This window comes from Carettochelys insculpta, chromosome 1 (assembly GCF_033958435.1).
Source record: "Carettochelys insculpta isolate YL-2023 chromosome 1, ASM3395843v1, whole genome shotgun sequence".
Classification (NCBI taxonomy): Eukaryota; Metazoa; Chordata; order Testudines; family Carettochelyidae; genus Carettochelys; species Carettochelys insculpta.
The window spans coordinates 334,072,082-334,079,127 of NC_134137.1; the positions used below are offsets into that span (position 1 = coordinate 334,072,082).

General features: G+C 42.0%; 1 long non-coding RNA gene across 1 annotated transcript; it reads right to left on the reverse strand.

The window, feature by feature from the left end:
- Positions 1-867: 867 nt before the first annotated feature.
- LOC142007452 (uncharacterized) lies at positions 868-3,381 on the reverse strand. The gene is made up of 3 exons (XR_012643939.1): positions 2,226-3,381; positions 1,932-2,120; positions 868-1,344 (listed from the first exon to the last, which is right to left on the reverse strand). It is a non-coding gene; the product is annotated as an uncharacterized LOC142007452 (long non-coding RNA).
- Between the last annotated feature and the right edge of the window lie 3,665 nt (positions 3,382-7,046).

Genomic DNA, 7,046 nt, shown 5'->3' on the forward strand with positions numbered 1-7,046 from the left:
ATGAAAGTGGGATTGGCTAGGACACGCTATCTGAAAACCATCATCCAGCATAATTTGTCAAGCTCTCACATGGAACCCACAAGGAAAACATTAAAGAAGAAGACCTCAGACAACATGGAGAAGATCCACTGATCTTGAAGGACAACAACTGGGGTGCTTCTGGAGCCAGCTAGAAGTTCTCTCCCAAGACAGAGTGAAGTGGAGGAGAATTGTAGATGACCTATGCTCCACTCAGAGTACAAGGGTTTAGTAGTAGTAGTAGTAGTAGTGGTAATGTAATGAGCCCCTCCAAATGACAGGATTATAACATTTTGTAAAACTACTTCATGTCATGTAACTTGGACAAGATGATTTGTCTTTTCTGAGCACTTCTGTGTTACACCTATATTACATGATGTCAGCAGCAAACAGAAATATTTGGCTCTTCCTTTCCTGTTTCAGTAAGAGCGGCTTCCTTCGGAAGCTTCTTTCGAAAGAAAATTTGTGTAGATGTTCTGAGGGCCCTTTTTTTTTTCAAAAGAGCAGTTGTCGTGGCTCCTGATTTTTCGATCCAATAGAGAATCTGGTAGAAAATTAGAGGAAATGGTGGGTTAGTTTCCAAGTGTTCTAGGAAGCAAGTGATACTAAACAGAAAACAGAGAAAAATCCCACCTAGCATTCCAACAGGAGCATGAAATGGACTGCAAACTACTATACAAAGAAATTATTAGTGTCAAAGGAATTTTTATCCACACAGTAATGTAAGATTCAAAACACACTTTCTTTATAAGAAACCACAGCTGGCTGAAATTTTTTCTTAGAGTATTGAAAAATTGCCTTTGTTCAAAACTAAGCATACCACAAAATTTACTGGTATTATCACCATGTTCAGCTTTTCATGATTTTTAATTAATATTTTATGGAAATTTCATATTTTTTTGGTTTCCTAGACAACACCAGCTCTACATCAAACCATGTGCAAGGTGAAACCATAAACATTGCAGACCTATACAATAAAGCTGAAACGTGGGACTCCAAAGGGTTAGCAACTACCTCATACGCGTTATTAGTAAATCACAACATTTAATGAAGTCCAGATATTAAAAGTTTCCAGGGCTTTGCCCAAACCACTACGCTCACCATCTCCTACTATCTTTAAATTGACTGCACAGCACTTCCAACATCAGCTTCTGCACTCATTTCTTTTTTAATCCTCTGGGAAGATGTTTTTGTTTTCAGTGCTTCTTGGCTGGTCTTCCTCTAGTTCACACAGGCCCAGTATAATAAACATCAGAGGTGAAATCCTGGCTCCCGTGACTTCAGTAAGAAGGATTTTATTCTTACAAAGCATCACATTCTTTCCTTCTAAAAGAAAATAATATTGTGTTTTCCATTTTAAGACATTTTCAGAAATACAGTGGTGTATATAAAACACTCTAAAATGGAAATGTGTAGACCTGAAGACTAATATTAGTTTTTACCAGACCTTAATTTGAAATGATTGATAGGAGAACGAGCAGATTCTTACTTTTTTATTATTTCAATATATTATAAAATATAGAATTTTATCATCTTAATTTACTTTACCTTCAAATCCTGATGTTTTGGCTAAACCGTGGCTGATGCAAAAGTATTGCCATCAAAAGAAACATTATTTAAATACTGACTGCAGGATGTGGCCCTTTAAGTCAAGACTTTAGCTTTCCCATTTGCTAAAAAGTCTTTGCTCTAAAGATATTTTGGCCTTTTGTTGTACAATTAACACAGTAGATTCCTCCTGAATTAGTTTCATATAATGTTGGAATACATCCATAAAAATAAGTGGAGTTACTTCAGATTTACAAGGGGGCTTTAATCGATGTCTCAGAAACTATGGAATTAAAGTTCATGCTACATATTTCAAAATCCTAGACCAGTGAAGAACACTGATAAAATAGTGGATTGATTTTTACCTAAAGCTTTTGTGAAGTCCTGTAGCAGAAAGGTCTGATGTAGTGGACAGGTCAGGGCCTTATATCCCAGCTGCAGCCTCAATCACCTCCACTGCCTCACATCAGTCCCTAAGAGGATCTGTCTCCACAGTAGAGCAGGGCAAGGGCAGGTAAGCAGACTCAGGGTCATCCAGGTTCTGATCCAGGACCCTAGAGTTTGTCAACGCATTCAACTCAGACATCACTCAGCATTCAATTCCTCCCCTGCCACACAAACACTATTCGCCCCCTCCCATCTCCCCAGTCACTTCGTACCTGCTTGTGGTTGATCTCTCTCTCCCTCTCTCTCTCTGTCTCAAGGTTTTCAGCTCTGAAAGAAGGAAGGGAGAAGCAAGCAGCAATCCAAGGCCTTGCTACTAAAGTAGACACAACAAAGTTGCACTTATGGCACAGCTCTCCACATCAGCCTTGCTTCCTAGCCACATACAATTCATCCCCCTCTTTTCCTGCTTCGACAGTATCCTTTTAAACTGTTTCTCCACTGGGATGATGCCTTACTCCAGCTGAAGATAAGGACCAGCCTCCCTAACCCAGTTTCACTCTATGTCCAATCTTGGTTCAGTGTAATGCGCAGGCCCACCAATAGTGGGGGTAAAGAAGGCAACTACACATGGGCCCAGTGGTTCACAGGAGCCCAGAGCTCCAGGCTGCTGCCGCTGTAGAAGCAGTGACAGTCAGGAGATCTGGGCCCCTTTGAAACAGTGTAGGAGACTCAGTACATGTGGTTCCTGAGGGTTTGGGGAGCACAGCTCCATACAGCGCTAAGGGTTGACTGCCCTTGTCGCTGTCTGAGGGGTCACCCTTTCTGGATGGCATGGACTCAGGCCCACCCACATGTTGCCCTCAGGCCTGTGGTGGCTGTTGGCCTCACTGGTGGTGCCTGTAGAACTCATCTCAAGCCCTAAGATAGGTTCAATGCCAAAATCTACATTCAGAACTAAACTATTATAAGCTCACAATATCAAGATAATCAGTGGATTATGATACAGCTGACCTACACTTTGTTTTCCAGCTTCCTGTAACTTGGTTTCTTAAGTTTTCATTTCTGAGAGAAAATATGGATATGATTAAGCTCAGTGTTTTTGGAATAGATGGTTCATTTAATACCCATGTAATATCAGGTTCCTTCTGTTCTCTGGGCTACAGAATTCCATTCTGTAAGCAAGTCAAAGGAGGAAGATGGCTGTGATTTATTGATAGGGGAAGAAAACAAAGGAAACCAACTATATCAGGCATATGAGCTGCTGAATGCCCAGCAATTGAATCTCTTCTGTTTGTTTTCCATCTGAATGTTCAAATAGCAGATAATATCTCTGATTTATAATATAAGAATACGTAGAAATGGAGTTTCCTGTCTATGAGTGAAAAAAAGCTTCAGAGCAAAAATGAATCACTATGAAATACTTCGATATGTGTTCATTCTGGAAGTTGATAAAAATCAAAACAGGAGAAGAATTAACAATTTAAGCAGACTCCAAGTTTCATTTTTTTTTTTAATTTTTCCCCGATTTTGAGAAGGCTTCTATGTTTGCCTTGGAAATGGACCTGGAGTGGAATGATTGTTCTAAAAATCTAAACCAATCGTGTTGTCCATAACTGTTGTGACATTCCAAATCTGAATTTGAACTTTAGGTAGTAATCAGCAACAGTTACAATAAGATGGGTGGAAACATAGAACTAAGAGAACAAATGGGAGAAATTTGAATCCTACCCATTCAGAACGTCGTTTCAACAGAACAAGAATGTGAGGAAAATGTGGGGAAAAGTACCATGCCAAATAAAGGTCACTTAGACTAGTTTTTTTAAACGATACCTTCATAATTAAAATTCCTTTCATTTTTTGGGTTCACTCTTTTATTCTCTGAAATATATTGATCTGAGCAACCCAGTAACCAGGCTTCAGAATTCCTCAGCAATTGGAGACAGTCCCTGCAAAAGTTTGAAACTGTTGAACTTCCTCAGGATAACCTGAGGTAGCCAGGGAGTTCATTTAGCCTAGTTGCTCAATAAAGAGTTATGAGCTTTATATTCCTGTTTGGTTGTCTTTAAAACCTTGTCTCATTTCTCTCTCTCTCTCTCTCTCTCTCTCACACACACTATTTGTCATAATATATACCCTTTTGTACTTCTCTAACTGAATTTAGGACTGGATTAACAACATTTTTATATCTACCCCCCCATCTAAATTGGTAACCCCATCTAAATTGGTGAAGTCATACAAAATACTTTAAATTGGAGTAATCACCACAGATTGCATTTCTCACCTATTAGTCTGTTGCTAGCTATGATCACGTGATTTCATGTAATCACCTTGACTGAAACACCTTGGCTTCATCTACACTTGTCTTCAACGTGCCCGTGGCTACATGGCACGCTGGCACTTCAAAGTTTGACACTTCAAAGTGCCACAGGGGACAATTAGCCTAATAAAGTGCTGCATATTCATCACAGCACTTCATTAGTAATCTTGCATTATCCTGATTACCATGCCACCTTCGGAGTGTAGACGTAGTCCGTCTCTCATAGTGTGACACTGGGCTGTGTCTACACTAGCTCCCTAAAAGGAGGCTAGTGTAGGCAAACCCTGACGATTAGAGAACCAGTGGGTGTAAACAACAAAGTGGTCCAAAATCAACCTGTAGCAACATATTAGAGAACTAATGAAATGCTAAACAAGGACATTTCTTGTTGATAATTCTTGAAGTCATGTTAGACTACACTTTGAAATGTAAGCCTGCATTGTCAGAAAATTAGAAATAGATACATATTGTATTTGTTCATGTTTATCTAGATCTTTCAGCAGTTTATCAGTAAATAGCTTGCAGATGATAAACTTCTGCTTCTGTTACTATATTATATTGATTTCCATCGAGCTCCTACCAGTAAAGGACAAACTGGACCAGGAACCAACTGTGGATGAACTGAAGAAATCCATCGACAGCATTGCAGTAGGAAAGGCCCCAGGCCAGGATGGTATACCACCAGAGGTAATCAAGTGTGCCACAGACACTCTCCTGGAACCCCTACATGAGCTTCTGTGCCTGTGCTGGAGAGAGGGAGAGGTTCCACAGGATATGCACAATGCTAACATCGTAACCTTGTATAAGAACAGAGGAGAAAGAAGCGACTGCAACAATTACTGTGGAATCTCCCTCCTAAGCATCACTGGTAAACTGTTCGCTCGCGTCATCCTCGGCAGACTCCAGAAGATTGCTGAGAGGGTGTATCCCGAATCGCAGTGCAGATTCCGCGCAGAGAGATCTACCATTGACATGGTCGTCTCTCTGAGGCAGCTTCAGGAGAAATGCAGGGAGCAGAGGAAGCCACTCTATATTGCCTTCATTGACCTAACCAAGGCCTTCGACTTGGTCTCAGGGATGGACTGTTTAAACTGCTCCACAAAATAGGCTGTCCACCACGGTTACTCAAGATGATCCAGTCTTTCCACGACGACATGAGAGGAACCATCCAATATGACAGCACATTATCGGATGTTTTCAGCATCACGAGCAGTGTCAAACAAGGATGCGTCCTTGCTCCAACGTTGTTCGGGATCTTCTTCACACTCCTCCTGAAACACACCTTTGGATCTTCAACAGAGGGCATCTTTTTGCACACAATATCTGATGGGAAACTGTTTAATCTTGCAAGGCTGAAAGCTAAATCCAAGGTGTGGGAAGTCCTCATCAGAGATTTGCTGTTTGCAGATGACGCTGCTGTAGTGTCACACACAGAAGACCAGCTTCAGAAACTGCTGGATCGGTTCTCCAAAGCATGCAAGGACTTGGGGCTTTCCATCAGCCTAAAGAAGACAAATGTACTTGGTCAGGACGTTGCTGACCCTCCATCAATCAGCGCTGACAACTCTTCGTTAGAGGTCATCCATGAGTTCGTTTACCTCGGGTCCACCATCACTGACACTCTGTCATTGGAGTCTGAGCTAAACAGGAGCATCGGAAAAGCAGCCACAACTCTGTCCAGACTCAGCGAGAGAGTGTGGAATAACATCAAGTTATACACCCACACCAAAATGCAAGTCTACAGAGCCTGCATCCTCAGCACCCTCCTTTACGGCAGCGAGACTTGGACCCTGTACACCCACCAGGAAAAGCGGCTGAATGTCTTCCACTTGCGCTGCCTCAGGTGCATCCTTGGAATATCATGGAAGGACAGAGTGTCCAACACCGCCGTCCTTGAGCAAGCTGTAATCCCAGCCATGCACACCCTCCTCAGGCAGCGGTGGCTCTGCTGGCTTGGCCACGTCCGCAGGATGAATGATGGAAGGATCCCAAAAGGCATCCTGTATGGCAAGCTAGCCTCTGTCAAAAGACCTCTCAGATGCCCACAGTTGCATGACAAAGATGTTTGTAAGAGGGACCTCAGGGAGGTAGACATCGAGCCGGACAGTTGGGAGGAGCTGGCAGACAATCACAGAAAATGGAAGCAGGAACTACACAAGTGCCTTCAGAAGGGTGAGATGAGGATCACACAGCTAGCAGAGGGGAAGCGAACCCACAGAAAGCACAGTAAGGACCTGCCAGACACCCATTACACATGCAACAGATGCAGCAGGGACTGTCACTTTCATGTGGGCCTTCACAGTCACAGTCAACACTGCAAATGATGATCCTAAATGGAACTATGAAGGGCGCAATCCATAGTCTATGTAGACTGAAGGATGCTACTACTAGAGGTCAAAAAGGATTATTAACATTTAATTGAAACATGGGGCCTTATAATAACATCATATAGGGTATGTCTACACTAGCCCCCCCACTTTCAAAAGGGGGATGCTAATGAGACATTTTGGGATATGCTAATAAGATGCTGCAATGAATATGCAGCACCTCATTAGCATAATGGCAGACACAGCACTTCAAAAGTGCCGCTTTCAATCACACATGGCTTGTCTACATGTGATCCTTTTCAAAAGGACCCCACACGCTTTGAAATCCCCTTATTCCTATTTGAATAGTGACAGAGAGATAGATGTGCTAGTCTATATACTATCAGAACAAAAAAGAGGTCCAGTAGCACTTTAAAGACTAATAAAATAATTTATTAGTTGAAGAGCTT